The sequence below is a fragment of the Marmota flaviventris genome, chromosome 14, assembly GCF_047511675.1.
Source record: "Marmota flaviventris isolate mMarFla1 chromosome 14, mMarFla1.hap1, whole genome shotgun sequence".
NCBI lineage: Eukaryota > Metazoa > Chordata > Mammalia > Rodentia > Sciuridae > Marmota > Marmota flaviventris.
Window position 1 is genome coordinate 38,697,372 of NC_092511.1, and position 17,658 is coordinate 38,715,029.

The 17,658-nt window shown below is 34.2% G+C and overlaps 1 protein-coding gene across 3 annotated transcripts in view; it reads left to right on the top strand.

Moving 5' to 3' along the window:
* Foxn2 (forkhead box N2) overlaps positions 1-17,658 on the top strand; it is a 50,926-nt gene that overhangs the window by 2,035 nt on the left and 31,233 nt on the right. The gene's annotated exons all lie outside the window — the stretch shown is intronic.

A 17,658-nucleotide genomic window follows, 5' to 3' on the forward strand; every position in this document is an offset into this window, starting at 1 on the left:
TTTTTTAGGGATAAAATAGATACTAGTTTGATTTGTGTATATGCAGTTTCTTAAACTTTTGAAAAAAATATTAATATGAACCTTAACATGAACAGATTTTATTTCAAGGAATGAAATTTGATTTTTAGAATATATAAAAGCGAAAGGTCAAAGAGTTGAAGATAGGTGGGCACAGTGGCGCATGCCTGTAATCCCAGTGACCTGGAAAACAGGCAGGTAGATTGCAAGTTCAAAGCTAGCCTCCAGCAATTTAGCAAGGCCCTAAGCAACTTAGTGATACCCTGTCTCAAAATAAAAAAGAAATAAAAAGGACCTGAGGGTGTAGCTCCCAAGGTCCAATTCCCAGTACCTCCCACCCTTCAAAAAAGTCAGAAGTTAACTTTTGGGGATTTGGGGACATTTTTTAATTAAGTACAGTCCTTAGTACTTACTAATGCATGGGGTTTCATTTTGTGAATGTTTTGATGGATTTGTATTATTTCTGTAACAAGTTTTTATTTGAATCAGTCTTCCTAAAAAAATGCTAATTCACAGGAAATATTTAAATCTGTAAAAGAATTGTGTCAAGAGTCATAGCAACACTGGAATTTTAATTGCTGCTTAACAATTGTACTCAGTCATGTTAATAGGGAAAAATATTGAAAAGGTACCATAGGTGTCAGTGCAGAAAAGAAAGTACAATTGAAAAATAAATGTATATACTGACCACTGAGACCAGTGCTTAGTTGAGATAGAAAAGTAAATGAGATGATGAGATCAGTAGGGAGCCCTGAAATCATGCTGTAGGGTAACTAATTTACATCATTAGTTTATGAGATTTGACTATCAAAATTAAACTTAAAAAAAAAATACCAACCAAAAAGGACTTATTCTTTTGGCACCTTATTGCTTAGTACTTGTTCTGTTTTTTAATGTTGTACCCCTCTGCTGGTAGGCTATCCTGGCCCTTGGTTACTGGAGATTGAACCAAGAAGTGCTCTTCCTCTAAGCTACATCCCCAGCCTTTTAAATTTTTATTTTGAGACAGTTTCAGGCTCAGCAATTTGCAGTCCTCTTGTCTCAGCCTTCCAAGTTGCTGGGAATAGGTATTACCAAACCCAACTTAATTTCCTTAGCTTTTTGGTTGTTGTTATGTTAGTGACTGGGTTTTATATAAATGCAAAAATGGTACTCCAAAAATAGTCTTGAGACCCCTATACTTTCTTGATTACTTATGGAAGAAAAAAGAGGTCTAGATTTGATCCTTGTTCTTAGGTTAAAAAACATTAGTACACTTGGAAAAAAAAGTTTACACTGTGAGAAGATATAGTTAGAAGTAGAACTGTGTGATGCAGTCAGGTGCTGTTATGAGTTAAAAGGAGAGCAAGACCTTAGAAGGTTTGAGTAGATAAGGGAAGGCTTTTTGCTTTCTCAAATAGAACTTTCATGTTACCCCCATTAATCTTGCAGATTGTATCATTCAAGCGAACACACCCCTTATATCAAGCATGAATATCAGGCTTCTTCTCAAGACCATTCAAACTTTGTTTCCAGTCTTCTCCCACTAACCTACAGAAACTGTTTATTATTCACTACCTCATTGTGGTATAACAATCTTACTTCTTTATAATTAAACTGATGTAACATTTTTCTGTTGCAAATCCACATGTATATATCCTCTTGACTACTGAAGATCTACTTAATCTTGAGGCCTGGCTGAAATCTTGACTGCCCTCTGAACCTTAGATTCATAGAACTTTTAGACCCATATTCATCTCTCTAACTGAAAATTCTTTCCCTTTTCTGATAGAATGTAATTCTTTTGGGATATAGAATTCTATACTGCTTTGTTTTCATTTAATAAATATTTTTGAGGATTTATCATATGCCAGGCCCTGTTATAAGGAACTGAGAATATAGTATTAACAAAATAAATTCTCATATACCTTGTTATATTTTAAATTTTATCACCCCAGCTGGGTTATAAGGTCTTTGATTACTTAAAGGAGACTTATTTTCTCCATGTTATATGCTTAGTAAGAATGTAATAATTTTCTGTATACAGGAATAATAAAACTTAGGGTGTGAGGACTTTAAAAAAACTGTGTTTACAAGTGAAGGGTAAAAAAGAATAACTATGGATGGTCTTGAAAACGTTGCTTTGGAGTTTAAATATGGTTTGGTACCAAAATCATCATCATCATCATCATCATCATCATCATCTGGAGAATGACATAAACACCCCACCCCTTTTGTGGTATTGGGATTGAACCTAGTGACATTCTACCACTGAGCTACATCCCAACCATTTTTAAGCTTTATTTTGAGACAAGGCATTGATTAGTTGCCCATCCTGGCCTGGAACTTGGAATCAACCTCATCAGTCCCACAAGTTGTGAGTTGCTGGGATGGCAGGCATGTGCCACCATGCCTAGCATAAAATCCTTATTTGAGGAAGGCTTGTTTGACTGCAGTATATGTAGGACTAACTGGTAATGGAGGGGAATTGGAAAGAGAACTATTGAAGGGAAAATGAATAATTGCAAGGGAGGTTTGGAAGGTGTTCATTATCAAGAAGATGGTGAGTTTAGTTAGTTGAATATAAGATGAGTGGGAGATATTAAGGTAAACATGATCTGTAGTAAAGATGTAGGGAAATGCAGAGGTGACAGAGTTAACTAATTTTTATGAGTCCATAATTGAAGTGTTCAGAAATAAGAATGCTTTGGGAAACTAGAATTTAAGGGGCATTTATTTGTTTTGGTCTATCTAATTTCATAATGCTATAGACTTATGTGATACCTAGGTCTATTGTATTCATAACCGTTATTTCCATCATATGAGAATACTGTCTTGCCACCAAATAAAATAATGTATATCATCATTTATTCTCAAGAGAAATAGTTTTACATTTATGGGAAAATTGCAAGACAGTACACAGAGTATACTTCACCCAGTTTCCCCTATTGTTAACTTCTTACATTACTAGGGTACATTTGTCACAACTAACTTTTTTCATTTTTGATGACTAACAGTATTAAGACTTAGTCAGAAATTTTATAGAATGCCCCTTAACGGAGATTTGTATGATATTTTTCCCATCAGGAAACTGGGGTGGTGGATTTTAGGGAGGGAGACCCAAGAGGTGAAGTATTGATACCTTTAATCACATGATTGTCATCTTTGTCAGGTTTGACCCCACCCTCCCCCTTCTGTACTGTATTCTTTGGAAACAAATCACTAAGCAATTAAAGGCCCTGACCTAGTTTTGTTCGTGGTTTTTTTTTTTTTTTTTTTTTTACTTCCATCAACTTAGTTTTCTTTTCCATAAAAAAATTTAAACTCAGGTATTTTTTGCGTATCTACTGTATTTAGGTGCTAAGAGATGAGTGATAAGTGAGAGACATTATTTCTACTCTCTGTAGTTGGCCACATTCAAACACGAAATAATATTTACCTCCTCACCACAGGTCTTGATTTTATTGACGTTTATTTTATTTTTAAAATGTATTTATTTATTCTTATTAGGTATATATAACAGCAAAATGCATTTTGGTTCATTGTACATAATTGCAGCACAACTCTTCATTTCTCTGGTTGTACACGATGCAGTATTGCACTATATGTGCAGTCACACGTGTACCTAGGGTAATGATGTTCATCTCATTCCACCCTCTTTCCTGCCCCCATGTCCCACGTCCCCTCCCCTCCCCTTCGCCCAATCACTGTTCCTCCATTTCCCGCCCCCATTATGGATCAGCATCCACTTATCAGAGAAAACATTTGGCCTTTGGTTTTTTGGGATTGGCTTATTTGGCTTGGCATGATATTCTCCAACTCCATACATTTATCTGCAATTGCCTTTTAATGCTGAGTAATATTCCATTGTGTGTGTGTGTGTGTGTGTGTGTGTGTGTGTATATATATATATATATATATATATATATATATATCACAGTTTCTTTATCCATTCATCTATTAAAGGGCATCTAGGTTGGTTCCACAATTTAACTATTGTGAATTCAGCTGCTGTAAACACTGATGTGACTGCATCATTATAGTATGCTGTTTTTAAGTCCTTTGGGTATAGACTGAGGAGTGAGTTAGCTGGATCAAATGGTGGTTCCATTCCAAGTTTCTTAAGAAATCTCCATACTGCTTTCCAGATTGGTTGCACCAATTTGCAGTCCTACCAGCAATGTATGAGTGTGCCTTTTCCTCTACATCCTTGACAAACCTTATTGTTGTTTGTATTCTTGATAACTGCCATTCTGACTGGTGTGAGATGAAATCTTAGTTTTTGTTTTGTTTTGTTTTTTGTTTTTGGGGTGCTGGGGATTGAACCCAGGGCCTTGGGCTTGTGAGATAAGCAGTCTACCAACTGAGCTATACCCACAGCCCCTGGATTAGTTTTGATATGCATTTCTCTGATTACTAGAGATGTTGGACATTTTTCATATATTTGTTGATCGCTTGTGTATCTTCTGAGAAGTGTCTGTTCAGCTTCTTAGCCCATTTTTTGATTGGATTGTTTGTTTGTTTTGGTGGTAAGTTTTTTGAGTTCTTTATATATCCTATCTGATGTGCATGTGGTCATTGACATTTATAAACAGAAAGTTATTGAAGTCCTAAAAGGCTAATTCTCATTACTTAAATAACCATTTAGAAAATGTGCTATTATCATAAAGATTTAATGTATATACCATAAAATAGCCATCTTTTTGCTACCAGCGCAGATAACAGAATATTACTTGATTCTTCCCAAGTAGATATGTTACTGTTGTTGCCAGGATAGTTTAATTATCATTAATTATATTTATATCTTTAAAAAAAGTTTGTGTTATAGGAAAATTCTTTTCTCCTTCATAGTATTTTCATAAGTATTTGGTGCTTTTGCTACTCAGATGCCTTTTTTTTCTGAGAAGTGATTTGAAAAGTATTTTGGGGAAGAGCACATTGGGAAAAAGAACACAGACTCTGAGCTCTTTTCTGTATAAATAGACCATGATTATTTGTTTATGGAAAAGAAAATGAGATTGAGAACCAGGTATGGTTCTTACCTTGAACCTTGGGGCGCACCTGCCATCCTACTTACTCAGGAGGGTAATGCAGGAGGATTGCAAGTTGAAGGTCAGCCTGGCCAACTTAGTGAGACCCTGTTTCAAAATAAAAAGGGGTAGGGATGTAGTTAAATGGTAGAGTATCCCTGAGTTCAATTCTAAGTATCACAAAAGAAAAAAGAAAAAGAAAAATGAGGTTAATAATTAAAGCAACAATTGATACCTTTTATTGTATAGCATGAATTCATATAGATATGAATCTATAATTTAGTTCCTAGTAACAACACTGAAGAGAGTATTGTGTTCTTGTAAATAAAGGAACATAATGAGAGATTATGTAAATGCAGTGCTGGGTATTTGAACTCCACTTTGTCACATTAAAAATATGCATTTTTTTGTAGTACAATCTGAGGTCTTTAAGAAAAGGAATATTTATTTGCCAGAACAAGATCATGATATGCCCCCAGGAAGGAGTAGGAAAGAATGCTAAGGTAGGGAGAGAAACTAATATTAAAGAGTGCCTACTCTGACAGGAATACTTTTACTTTTTGTTGTTGTAGGATATCAAGAAAGTGGAATTAACCTCTGGGATTCAGTGAGATTCTGTCATTTGTCAAAGATTGCATAAGTTGGTAGCTAATGAGTTTGCTTGACTTAAAAGCCTTATTCTTTCATTATTTTTAGTACAGCATGCTGCTATATTTATTCATTCACTTAAACTTTGCTTAGCCAGGCACAGTGGCACATGCTTGTAATCCCAGCAGCTCTGGAGGCTGAGGCAGGAAGATCCCGAGTTCAAAGCCAGCCTCAGCAAAAGCAAGGTGCTAAGCAACTCAGTGAGACCCTATCTCTAAATAAAATACAAAATAGGTCTGGGAACGTGGCTCAGTGGTCGAGTTCAATCCATGGTACCCAAAAAAGAACATTTGCTTATTAAATTTTATGGTCTGTACTACAGCATAATAATGAATGTTTTGTATTTTGGGTACAAAGATTTATATTCTAGTATTATAATATTGCTTAAATGGGTACTCAAATCAATATAGTTAATTGTGCGGAATTTATTTCATTCTTTTCCTCTTTATTTTTTTGTACTAGAAAGTGAACCCAGGGGCATTCTACCACTGAGCTACATTTCTAGTTCTTTATTTTTTATTTTGAGACAGGGTCTTGGTAAATTGCTGAGCCTGGCTTGGAACTTGTGATCCTCTTGCCTCAGTCTCTCCTGGGTTTACAGGTGTACACCACTGTGCCAGGCTTTTTTATTTTGAGATAGGGTCTTGCTATGTTGCTCAGGCTTTACTTGAACTTGCAAACCTCCTGCCTCCCCCTCTTGAGTAGCTGGGATTATAGGCATGTGCCATTGTGCCCAGTGTGTCCAGAATTTCCTAAAAATTAGTCTATTGGAAAATTTCAGTGCATTGTATGTAGCAAAAGGTAAAAGTGTTATTTAATGAATTTTTTGTCTTGGTTTATATGTTTCATGGGTTTCTATGAAAAATGTATTTATTATTGTGGAATAGCATCATCAATTTTAGACCTACTTTTAATAGCAAAGACAGGAAGGTAAACAAATAATTATGAATAATCATAATAGTAAGTTCTATATTAAGATTGTATCCAGGATGTTAAGGAAGTTGGTAGAGAAAGCAAATAATTCAAAGAAATCTGGAGAGATGACTTTGAGCAGTTTTGAAGCATGGGATAAAGGACCTTAAATCCCTCCAAAAAGCTCAAGGATTGAAAGAGCTTAGAATATTCAAGAAGCTTGGGGTGGTATGAAACAAACTGGATTCTGTATTTCTATGTCTGTATTTTTGGGAATTTATAGGCCAATTTATCAAAGATTTTAGGTTTTATTAGACTGATGATTTTTCTGGAGTCATAGTGGTGTTTCTTTTCTAAAAAGCAGGTAAATATGTATTTGGTTCCATCATACAGTCCAGGGAGAATTTTAGGGATAGAAAACTTGACCATATAACGTATGCATTATAACATGGTAACCATGAGCACAACTGTGCATGAAAACAATTATATCCTAAAACAGATAAGCTGTTTAGAGGTGACTATCAAATGCTCCTTTTCTGTTTTTTCTTATGATTTATCGTATGTTATTATTGCTAGTGGACTAATGGTACTAGATAATAAAGTTTTAATAAAACCTTATAAATAAAAAAGTTGTTTTCCTTTCCTTTGAATTGAGAAGATCACTATTATTCAATTCTGAGAACATATGTAAGCCAGTTTGCATATTGTACCAACAGCTATATTTTGACTTGTGACCTTTCCCCCCTTCCCCATATTTTGCATTTTTTTGTTATCTTTAAAATATTGTTACATTTTATATAATAGAGTTCTTCTATTTCTTGAAAAAGTGGAGTGGCATGGGGAGAGGGGAAGTCAAAGGAGAGGAATGGGGAGTGTAGATAGAATCAAAGCTCAATATATATCTAAATGGAAGTGCCATAGTGAAACTCGTTAATTTGTATAATTAATATTACTGAATAATTATAATAAAAATAAATAAAGGAGCAGGGTGTGGTGACGCAATTCTATAATCCCACTGGCTCAGGAAGCTGAGGCAGAGGATTCTTTGTTCAAAGCAAGCCTCAGCAATTTAGCTAAGCCTTAAGCAACTCAGCAAGACCCTGTCTCTAAATAAAATATGAAAAAGGGTTGGGGATGTGACTCAGTGATTAAGTGTCCCTGGGTTCAATCCCCGGTCCAAAAAAAAAAGGAAAATTTATTGTGGCAATGTTGATTTCAAGTAATAATTGGCAGAAGCTTCTAAGTAGCTGTTCTAAACCCATAGTATGTCATATAAATGGGTTTACTCTAGATTTCTTTCAATACTACTTTATCTTTTATTTTTTTGCCTTGAGGTTTGAACCAAGGGGCACTGAACTACATCCCCAAACCTTTTTTTTTTTTTTTTTTTTTTTTTTTAACCTTTTTATTTTAAATTTTGAAACAAGGTTTTACTCAATTGCTGAGGCTGGCTTCTAATTTGCAATCCTTTGGCCTTACTTTACCAAGTCTCTGAGATTATTGTCCTGTGCTTCTGTCCCCAAGTCTTCAACACTAATTCAAAATAACTATATTTTCTTAATTAGATATATGTAGAAGTTAGATTAATCCTATTTTAAATCTACTTAATTCTGTGTTAAATTAATCATGCTTTTGTTTCAAAAGTGCATAAAAATCAGTACATAAATTAGTGAATATGGAGCCCTTAGTTTTACTCTTGTTTTCAGGGATTATTAGTGAGATTTTATTATCTGCCTTTATTTTTTATTTTTATTTTTTTAGTTTTCGGCAGACACAACATCTTTGTTCGTATGTGGTGCTGAGGATCGAACCCGGGCCGCACGCATGCCAGGCGAGCGCGCTACTGCTTGAGCCACATCCCCAGCCCTATCTGCCTTTATTAAAATTATTATTATTTTCTTTTTTAGAATAATTACTAGAGGGGCTGGAGTTGTAATTCAGTGGTAGAGCACTTGCCTAGCCATATGTGAGGCACTGGGTTTGATTCTCAGCATTGCATATAAATAAAAAAATAAAATAAAGGTCTATCAACGACCAAAAATATATTTTAAAAAATTATTACTGGAGATTGAACCCAGGGATTGTGATTGAGCCAGAAAATGGAGGGGGTTTTTGAGACAAATGTAAATGGACTTGAATGTGGTGTGAGGCGATAAAAGGACTTGAAACATTTCAAACAGTAGGGTCCACCTCAGAAGGGGGTAATGGGAAGGCACTGGCAGACAGAATAGGGGATGGTTCTAAGGTAAGGGTGAGGATCAGGGGAGCAGCAGGTGAGTCTGGATGGAAGCATGTATGAGGGGAGAAGGAAAGCATAGCCCCCCACCTTTTGAGGATGTCCCTTCCCATAAAGGGAATAGGCCACTGTGGAATGACCAAAAATGAGAAGGTAAAGTGAAATTTTTCTTAAAATGGCGGCTGTCACTTAAAGATGGCTGTCCAGATGCTAAGCAAGGACCTTACATTAAGACAACCTAAAAGGAATTAGAAATTATAAATTCTTTAAATTTGTAACCAAAAAATGCTGTTCATTTGTCAGGTACTGCAGGTTTCAGATGTTTAAGTATTTAATGGAACAGATTTTTAGTAGGATGCTAGTATGGTGAGGTCCAAATGGTGAGAAACAACTGTCTGTAGGTTAAACGCTGTCATAGTTTGAGTTGAATCATCCTTTGCTTTAAGCACAGGACTGACTTTGGTCTTCAGAGCTTCTTGGTACTGTTGCTCAAGTGTTGGTTTCAACTTTTTCACAGTTCTATAGAATGTTAACAGATGGTATGGTTCTTTCACTTCAGTGTAGTAAAAGCCTATTAGATACAGCAAAATTGATTTTACCTAAAGAAGGTAATGAGGAAAGGAGTGTTTAATGACTGGCTCCAGAGTACAGGGAGAAAATAAATTTGAGTAAGTTTGCTTTGTAGTGTTTAAGAATTGACTATTGGGGCTGGGGATGGGGCTTAGTGTAGAGTACTTGCCTAGCATGTGTGAATCATGGGTTCCATCCTCAGCACCACATAAGAAGACAAATAAATAAAATAGAGGTATTATGTCCATCTATGACTAAAAATAATAATTTTTTCAGTGCTATATTTTGTTTACTAATAAGAATTCTTAGTATAGTAAAAATAAACTTCAACAATTAAAATTACTGAGAAACAATAATAGAACTCTAAGTAAGAACCGTAATATAGGTAACATAGATGCTTAATTAAAATTGAAAATGTAGCATGAAGAGATTCAATAATTTTAAAACCATCTTATAAAAAATTGAACATATAAATGGAACTGAATTAGTTGCAGTTATTCTTTATTTGCTGTGGTTCTTTATAATTTATTAAAGTGTACTCCTTTATGATGAGAATTGCTGATTTGAGGGCCATTAAATAAGCATTATATTAATGAGCGCTTATTTATTTATTAATTTTTATTTTAATTTTTTTTATGGTTCTGGGGATTGAACCCATGGCCTTGTACAAACTCTCTACCAACTGAGCTATATCCCCAGCCCCGAACACATATTTTAAAAGTACTATTTTGAGCTGAGGATGTAGCTCAGAGGATAGAGCATGAGCAAGACCCTGGGTTTGAAAATAGTAAGTAATTAAAAGTATTAGAGACACTATGCTGAAATTCATGATCTAAGTAATATCTAGAAAGTAGATAGGAAATTATTATATTTAGTATTTTAACTTCATAAGAATTCTGAAATAGGATAGTAGGTTCTACATAGTTGTATATGAATTAATGTAACTATATGTATGTACTTATATTCCTGTTTATATTATATCATCTTACACTTGTTGCTGTCTTTTTGTTAAAATAAATATTTAAACAAATTTCAGAGGTACTGTATTTATTCTCTTTATTTTTTATAAATTCTTTTGTGTGTGAGAATGTTGGCATCAGGCACAGCTCTTTATAAAGGAATTTATATCTTTCAGGGTCATTAATAATAAAATATTAAAAGTTATCAGTTGTTTTATATTATTTAAACTAAAAAAATATTTGAAGAAGGATTCCAACACATTGTGTGATTAGCAAAATATAGCCAAAGGAAACAAATAGAATAAGGAAGTGAAAGTTGTGTCCTAAAAAAAAAAAATGATGAAATAGCGATTGCAGCACTCTTCTGAGAAGTCCTAATTACGTTTGGCTGCCTTGCCAGTGGATGCTATTGGTCATGAGGGAGACCCATCCTTAATAGAAAATTCTTGTATAATTTCACAACTTCAAAACACCAATGTATTATTACTGATTTTGTACCTTAATTTTTGTATTAAAGAATATAACAGGTATGAATCTACTTTATATGGAGAAAAGTCGTAATTTTAAAGTTGATGACAATGATAACTTGGCATAATTACCATGTCTGCAACTAGTATTCATTGTGTTTACTTTGTATCTCTGTTCTAAGTGCTTTTTTAGGGTTCTCATTTATTTTCTATTAAAATCTTATGAAAGTAGGTATAGTATCATTGTAATTCTAATTTGGTGACTGACAGAACTAGGGTTTGAACACAGGCAGTATCTCTTCACAACTCCTTCTCTTGAACTTCACCATCTCCAGAAGTGATTAACATAAATTCTAGTGATTTAAATTTTACCTTTGTAATATTTTTATTATTGAAATTGTTTATCCTTCTTCATTTTAACTTCAAGTTCACAACTTCTTTAAAGTTCTGTTTCATATATCCTGGTATTATGCATATTAATTCCTTTCTCAAGGAAGAAGCTTTCATTTTATAGGTGTGCATTATTTACTATAGAATCTAACAACTCTCATAATAGAGATGTGAGTGTAGGACAAGCAAAAAGGTTTCTGCTTGAAACTCCTTGGAAAAGAATCAGGACAGAATGTCCTGAAATGCATAATTCTCAGACTTTTCTTTCTTTTTTATCCACATTGATAGATGTAGAGATACTAACTAACATCATAGTCCAATGTAGGTAATACTTCAGCTTTGAAATGTATTTAAAATTCTCTGTAAATTTAGGTACTTATGACATTATAGTTTTTCATGACATAGTTCTTATCAGGCAGTTATTATTTTGTATCCCAAGCTATCAAGCCACAGTACACAAAAAGATACTCAGAAGTAGTTGGAAAAATATCACAAAGTTTGTATATTAAGTTCATAAATCTTAAGATGAGCTCTTCCACCTTTGTAGAGCTTAATCTGATCTGCGGTGTTTTATAAAATTCTAATGAAATTTATTTGGATTTCCAGTCTGTAGCAGATAATCTATAAGTTTATATCTATGATTTAGAAATTAAAAATGTGCTAAAAACTGAAAGTTTTCTTAACCTTTTTAATGGTACATCATGAGCTGAGCTAATAAGGCTATTGAGGATCTTTATTTGTACCCGCCTTAGTGTAAGTATACATTTCCCCCCCAAATTAACATTTTTATTATGAAATATTGCTTCAGATCTCACTGGGTTATAACATTTCATAAATACATTGTATTACTTTCTTGAAATCCAAAATATTCTGAATTTTAAAATATATCTGAGCCTGGGGATTTTAGAGAAAGGATTGTAGACCTATATATTCAGGTACAGTGACCATAGTACAATGAAGACTAAGATTCAGAACTAAGCATTTTAATCCAGTAAAGAACACAGCAGGGGCTGGGGATATGGCTCAAGTAGTAGCACACTCGCCTAGCATGCGTGAGGTACTGGGTTCGATCCTCAGCACCATATAAAAATAAAATAAAGATATTGTGTCCACCTAAAGCTAAAAAAATAAATATTTTTTTTTAAAAAAGAACACAGCATTGTGAGACCTTTAAATGTGGATCAGTTTCTCAGTCTTGTATAAGGTATGAATCCCTTAAAAAAAAATCTCATTTTGAATATCATCACCTTTAGTTCTGAAAAGGTTTTCTTTGAAAAGTCACTTATTTTGTTTTTTGTAAATGTTGAAGTACATTTTTCATTTTGTTATTGGAATGAAATCACAAAATGAAAATTTATAACACTTGTAAACCCCCAGAATGTATCCATGGAACAGACTGATTTGAGAAACACTGATACAGTGGCAAATAGTCCCACATAATAGAGCAGTCTCTATAAGCATTATGCTTTAGGCAGACTTTGATTAAAGTCACAAGCTTGAAAAATAATTAACAGGTTAAAATATTTCTTATATTCAAATAATATGATTTTAAAAAGAGACAGGAAGAGGTCTGTCTCACTTTTTTAAAAATGTGTATGGTTACCTTGACCTCCACAACTATGGCCTATACATATTTCTAGTTGGGAAGTACCATCATAACAAGCAACTGTTATTGGTGGATGGGAGTTATGTCAAATTTATCCAAGGTGCTAAGGCAGAAAACCCTTAAAAACTGGTGAGTTTAAAAAAGAGAATAATGTACTCTCCTGACATTGCCATGAGAAACTAACGTAAACATCTGTGTATGTGTGTGTGTGTATGTACGTATATGTTGTTAATAGACCTTTATTTTATTTATTTATATGCAGTGCTGAGAATAGAACCCAGTGCCTCACACATGCCAGGCAAGTGTGCTATCACTGAGCCACAGCCACAGCCCTGTAAACATCTGTTTTCAGCAGCATGATTAATAATACCTGGACCAGCTTTCTTCTGAAAACTTCCTAAAATACTGGTTAAATAATTTAGATGCATCAATACTGTAGCAAAAAGTAAAGAATACTTAGGCTGAAACTAAACCCAGTGAAGTAAGCTGAGTTCTAAAACTAGTTTTTGCATTGAGGGTGTTTGTCAAATCAGGTGAGCTTCTATTTTGTTGGCCTTATGGGGCTCAAGGGTTAAGAAGCAAAGCCCAGATTCAGTCAAGGTAGAGCATTTAGCAGGAATAGTCTTCTTCATTAATTTGGAGCCCTATAGGGCAGAGCATTCCAAGTGTTTTGTGCTCTCTACAGATTCTTTTCCTTCATGTCAGTAGAAAATTGAGAATATTGTTGCAAATGGGAAAAATAAAATCTCACTGAAAATTTACTACCACGAATCAGCCCTTAAACTGATTTACAGCATATGTCCACACTAAAATCCGAAGCTAAGAATTTAAAATGAACCTGAGCTGGGCATGATGGTGCATACCTGTAATCCCAGTGACTCAGGAGGCTGAGGCAGGAGATTCCAGGCTAGCTTCAGCAATTTAGTGAGGCCTAAGCAATTTAGCTAGATCCTGTCTCAAACTGAAAAATAAAAAGGGCTGGAGATGTAGCTTAGTTAAGTGCCCCTGGATTCCATCATACCTAAAATAAAATAATCCTGCTCTATTACTACTCCCATGGGAATAATGAAACTTAGTGTAATCATTATTATCCAAGAATTCCCATTGTTGAAAGTTATAATGGAAATAAGTAACTTTTAATAAAAATTACCAACCAACCAAAGAAATAGGGCAGTATAAGAGAATAAGTAGTCAGACCTGCAAAGAGTTCATATTTCAAATTATCAGATAGAAATAAGTACACTTTATATGTTCAATAAATGGCTTAAATGAGAAAAGGAACAAACATTTGGAAAAAGAATCAAATTCTAGAAATGAAAATTGTCATTGAAATTAAAATTTAGTGGAGAGGTATAAAACAAATAGGCTCTATTGAAGAAAAATTGGTGTTATGAAAGGCAAATCTGAATAAATCCATAATGCAACATAGACAAGAAAATGGAAAATAAAAGATTAAGATTGGGGAAAAATCTGAGAAAACCGATTACCTTCAAAGGAATATCTAGTTTCAATAACTATAATTGAAGTAGAAGACCATGAAATGACATACTAAGCTAAAATAACAACCTATAATTCTATAGCTAGCAGACATCTCTTTCAAGAACAAGGAGAAAATAAATATATGCTCAGACAAATAAAATCAAAGTAAGTGTGTGTGTGTGTGTGTAAGTGTAGGTGTAGGTGTAGGTGTGTGCTGGTGGGATTTAAACCCAAGGCCTCTCAAATGGATTCTGCTACTGAACTACACTAGTTCCAGGCTAGTTTTTAAGTAGGAGGATAATGATCATAGTTATAAAGTCTGAAATTTTAAGAAGGAATGAAGATCAACGAGAATGGCAAGTATAGGGGTAAATTAATAAAAATTGACTGGAAGAAATAATGATAGTATCCTATGATGAAAACCATTGTAATATCAATTCAGTTAAGTTAGAAATCAGTATCAAAACATTTTAGAAGAAAAATAACATAAATTAAGAAAATATCTTCTAAATAAATTAAGATTGAAAGAAGAAATGTTTGTTTAGGGTGCTAAGATATTATTATAATTTTCTTTTTAGAAAAAAAAAAGGTAGAATGAAACATCAGTTAATATGATAGAAACCGGGAGGAGCTGCGAATGTTGGTACATGCCTATAATCCCAGAGTCTTGGGAGGCTGAGGCAGGAGGATCACATTCTTGCAGGTTCGAGGCCAGCCTCAGAAAACTAGCAAGACCCTAAGGAACTTAATGAGCTCCTCTCTCAAAGTAAAAAATAAAATATTGCTAGGGTTATAACTCAGGGATAAAATGCCTTCCTGGGTTCAATCCCCAGTACCAAAAAAAAAAGGAAAAAAAGAAACCAGGAAGTAATAATTGGAGCTAGTGTTCAGAAAGATCTTTTTATTGTCCTGAAGCAAAATAAACATGATTTAGTGTTTTTTTATAAAAACTTTAAGGTAACTATTCAACAATAGTAAGTATATAACTTCCATATTAGTAGGCAGTAAAGAATGAAACAAGAAAGAAATCCCCCCCCCGCCCTAAAAAAAAGTCAAGAAAAGAAAACAGAAAAATTGATGTGGTAAGAGCATGATCCTAAGTAAGATGGTAGAAGTAAATCCAAATATTTGCATGCCTTATTTTAAAAAATGTTCAGTTATGTATGGACTAAAACAGCCTGCAAGGAAACAAGGTAAAAAATTTTGAAAGTAAAATGATGGAAAAAGATGCACCAGGCAAATTTAATAGAAAGAAAGCTAGTCTATCATTTTAAATAGACTTTTAGACAAATAGTATCATTAGATACAAAAAGAATTGATACATAATGGTAAATGACAAAATTACAACTACCTTATATTTGACAAAGGTGCTATTGCAATGGAGGAAGGATAGCATCTTCAATAAATGGTGCTGGGAATACTGGAAATTCATATGCAACAAAATGAAACTAAATCCCTTTCTCTCGCCATGCACAAAAGTTAACTCAAAATGGATCAAGGAGCTTGATATCAAACCAGAAACTCTGTGTCAGATAGAAGAAAAAGTTGGCTCAAATCTACATCTTGTGGGGTCGGGCTCCAAATTCCTTAATAGGACACCCATAGCACAAGAGTTAAAAACAAGAATCAACAAATGGGACATACTCAAACTAAAAAGTTTTTTCCCAGCAAGAGAAACAATAAGGGAGGTAAATAGGGAGCCTACATCCTGGGAACAAATTTTTACTCCTCACATTTCAGATAGAGCCCTAATACCCAGAGTATACAAAGAACTCAAAAAATTAAACAATAAGAAGACAAATAACCCAATCAACAAATTGGACAAGGACCTGAACAGATACTTCTTAGAGATGGATATACAATTAATCAACAAATACACGAAAAAATGCTCACCATCTCTAGCAGTCAGAGAAATGCAAATCAAAACCACTCTAAGATACCATCTCAGTCCAGTAAGAATGGCAGCCGTTTTGAAGTCAAACAACAGCAAGTGCTGGCGAGGATGTGGGGGAAAAAGGGTAAACTTATACATTGCTGGTGGGACTGCAAATTGGTGCAGCCAATCTGGAAAGCAGTATGGAGATTCTTTGGAAAGCTGGGAATGGAACCACCATTCGACCCAGCTATTCCCCTTCTTGGACTATTCCCCAAAGACCTAAAAAGAGCTGTACTATAGAGATACAGCTACATCGATGTTCATAGCAGCACAATTCACAATAGCTAGACTGTGGAACCAACCTAGATGCCCTTCAATAGATGAATGGATAAAAAAAAATGTGGCATTTATACACAATGGAATATTACTCATCACTAAAAAATAACAAAATCATGGCATTTGCAGGGAAATGGATGGCATTAGAGCAGATTATGCTAAGTGAAACTAGCCAATCCCTTAAAAACAAATGCCGAATGTCTTCTTTGATATAAGGAGGGCAACATAAAACAGCAGGGAGGAAGAGCATGAGAAGAAGATTACCATTAAACAGGGACGAGAGATGGGAGGGAAAGGGAGAGAGAAGGGGAATTGCATGGAAATGGAAGGAGATCTGCACTGGTATACAAAATTACATATAAGAGGAGGTGAGGGGAAAGGGGGGAAAAAACGAGAGAGAAATGAATTACAGTAGATGGGGTTGAGAGAGATGAAGGGAGGGGGAGGGGGGATAGTAGGGGATAGGAAAGGCAGCAAAATACAACAGACACTAATATGGCAGTATGTATAAACGTGGATGTGTAAACAATGTGATTCTGCAATCTGTACACGTGGTAAAAATGGGAGTTCATAGCCCACTTGAATCAAATGGATGAAATATGATATGTCAAGAGCATTGTAATGTTTTGAACAATAATAAAAAAAAATGGTAAATGACTCATTTTTCCAGGAAAATATAGATTTGAATTTTTATGCAAATAATGATCATAATCATGAAATTAAAAAAGCAAAAATAAACAGATCTACAAGGGAAAATTGACAAATTTCACCAGTATGGTGAGATTGTAATATATCTTACTCAATATTTGATAAAGAAGGCAGACCCCCCCAAAACAAAAACAAAAACAAATCAGTAGGGATGTAGAAAATTTAAACAGTGCTTGATTTAAAAACTGCTTGTTGAAATTTAAGAATCTTGATCCAATGAACATATATTTCATCTAGTCACCATAGAAACATCAACTGAATCATGAAGGGCAACCAAGTACTGATTTTAGAGATATATTATCTTGCAAACCATTGTAATACCAATTCAGTTGTTAAGAAATCAGTAACAAAAATCTTTTGAAGAAAAATAACATAAATTAAGACAATATATTCTAAATAAGTTAGGATTGAAAGAAGAAATGTTTGTTTAGGGGAAAACGTCAA